Source organism: Nicotiana attenuata, unplaced genomic scaffold, assembly GCF_001879085.1.
Source record: "Nicotiana attenuata strain UT unplaced genomic scaffold, NIATTr2, whole genome shotgun sequence".
Lineage (NCBI taxonomy): Eukaryota > Viridiplantae > Streptophyta > Magnoliopsida > Solanales > Solanaceae > Nicotiana > Nicotiana attenuata.
The window spans coordinates 163,345-166,557 of NW_017672511.1; positions in this window are offsets into that span (position 1 = coordinate 163,345).

Below are 3,213 nucleotides of genomic sequence, written 5' to 3' on the forward strand. Positions count from 1 at the left end.
CCCTCATTGGTGAGGGACAACTACATTTGTGTGCTTATATATAGAATCACTTCTTAAAGCTCTTAAAAGGAGTTGAAGAGAATGAACCCTCGCGCCGTCGTCGTCGCTCGCTCAGCTCGGCTTCGGCTTCGGCTTCGGATTTGTCAATCGATCGATAAGATTATTTTTGGACAAAATTTATTTATTTAATAATGAATTAAATGCCAGATCACTGCTGAAGATTCAGAAGGATAGTCTGGCCGTGGTCCTGGCGTAACCGCGGTAGGACCGCGCCAGAACACTGCTGCAGATTCAGAAGGCTAGTTTGGCCGCGGTCCTGGCGTAACCGCGGTAGGACCGCGGCAGGACGTGCAAACTTCTGAACAGGCACCTTTTCCAGAACAAACATCACACCTCTTCCAATAATTGCCTATAAATTCTGAGGCATGACTTCGTTTTTAACACACCAAAAACATTACAGAACTTCCTTCTTTCTGAAAATACTGCATTCTAATTCGCAGTCTCTCTCTCTCAAATTCGTAAGTGTGATTTTGCTCCGTTCTTTGAGTTCGTTGGTATCCTGCAGTTTGTATTGCCACTGTTGCAGGAAGGTTTATTCCGTTTCATCCTGGGAGGATTTAATCCATTACCTTGGCAACTTGTGAGGGGGTTAAAATTCCTTAAGGACGCACAAGCAAATTGTGGACTCGGAATATTTCTTATTCTTTACTGTTTTCCAGTTTCTTTTATTTTTCTAACAGTTTTCTGATTTTATGTTTTAACACAGTAGCGAACAACAATATTTTCATGATAAATATTTCATTAAGTTTCCTATAAAATTACTATATTGTGTAGTAAGATTGTACTAACAAATTCTTACGTGTATATCAATTATGTTTATATAAAATGTCAGAATATTTTTTCAAATTAATTCTAATTAGGTGAGTTGTCGTTAAATCGTAACTCATAAACTACATTAATACACGTGAGTATATATTGACAATGATCCCATTGCCCAAGTAATTTGTTGACGGTAGGTTTTAGATTCTAATGACAACTCATGGTCACTTCCATCTTCACATTAACACTCCTAATACATACTTCATATTATTTACTCCAAGGATAATATAGGAAAAAATAATTAATTCTTTCTTGAAATCTAGAAAAATTATTTATTTTGAACTCCAAAAAAAAACACTTATTATGAACCGGGGAGTATATTGCGTCAAGAAAGTGGGAAGTTTATGGAGCTTTTATTTATTTATATATTTTTAAAAAATGGAGGTTTTTTATCTCTTGCGATTTATAGAGATGAGAACATAAAACTTTAGATTGAAAAGTAGTTAAGAGAATAGGACATTACAAGTCGATTACAGATTCCATGAGACTGGCACATTTCCTCTGGTGGAGATTACACAAAGTCTTAAATTACAACGTGTTCATTCTGGCGATAAATAATGAAAAATCAAATTGGTTTAGAAAAAAATACTAAATATAAAATTTAATTCAACAGGAATGATATTTTCAAGAAGTAATTACTAATTTGAACGGTATAAAAGCCGGTCAATAATTTTGTAATTATTTTTGGCATGGCTTCTTCCCTCTCTTTGTATGAGTATTCACTCTTTGTGTATTAAGGTCGTAGGTTAGGAGGTAGTCTACCAGTGTGAGGCTAGGCCGATAAGATTTAGTCTTAGATTGCTAGTGGTCAATGTTGTGTTTATGCTACTCTTCCGTTACATAGTGTCGGGCCTTATTTACTGGTTATTATTTCTGCTTTCCATTTATTTACTCGTTCTTGTGTTGTTATTATTTCTATAGTTTTTTTTTTATGGTACTGATATATTGCCTCTTTTCGTTTTCTTGAGCCGAGGGTCTATCGGAAACAACCTCTCTACCCCATCGGGATAGAGGTAAGGTCTGCGTACACAATACCCTCCCCAGACCCTACTTGTGGGATGTTACTGGATCGTCGTTGTTGTTGTAGTATTAACTCTCGAGTGTATTATTACGTCATTTAAAACGAAGTGTCATTCAACATATCTTTTACTTTTCCTCGACATTAAAACTAATTATTCTTTATACTTTAATAGTGTTAGTATAATTTCAATAATTATCAAACAAAAAGAGTACAATGTGGATAATAACTCATTAAATATGATGTGAGGACTAACAGTCGAAGAATTCGATTCCGATCTTACAATAGTAAAATCTATTAACATAGCCATTCTTAACCTAAATGAAAATAGCCATTCTTAACCTAAATGAAAACTTTCTCCAAAAATTCAGTATCAACACAAGAATACATATGAAGAACCAATATTTTGTGTACTAAATAATACCACGTAACATTTAGAACGGAAAATTAAAGTTACTATAATTTTCATCTATGAATACCCGAATTCCACGCTCTCAGTTGGCCTTTCAACATTGATTAAGAAGTTGGGACAACAAAAACCGTTATTCTCACATCAAATATTTCAAGAAAATAATATCCAGAAAATTTGGGATTTCACAATATGGTCAGGATATAAAAATACCAGCAAATATATATTAATTAAAGGCATTAATTTATTTTCTTAAGATTTAAAACATTAAATTAACAACAACAAAAAGAATAAAACGTCAAAGGAATATGATAAAGATTAAGTGGGCGTTTGGACATAAGAATTGTAAAATTTCAAAAAAAAAGTCAATTTTCAAGTAAAAATGGTATTTGAAAATTAGAGTTGTGTTTGGACATGAATATAATTTTGGGTTGTTTTTGAAGTTTTGTAAGTGATTTGAGTGAAAATTTTGAAATACAACTTTTTGGAGTTTTTCAAATTTTCAAAAATTCCAAAATTCATATTCTAGTGAAAACTAAAACTTTTATAGCCAAACACTAATTTCGAAAAAGTGAAAATTTTCGAAAAAAAGTAAAAAAAATTCTTTTGTCCGGCTCTAAAGATAAAAAATAATAGCTCTATAACATGAATATGAAACACCACTTTTCTGGAGATAAAAAATATACAAAGTTGGAAAAGGAATGAAGATGAGAACGAAAATTTCTTGGATAATTTGAAGAGTTGGTAGCAGAGGTGGAACCAGGATTTAAAGCTTATTGGTTCGTTGTTACAATCCTTTTAGGTTACGAAGTTCTAAATTATATATATATATATATATATATATATATATATATATATATATATATATATATATATATATATATATATATATATATATATATATATA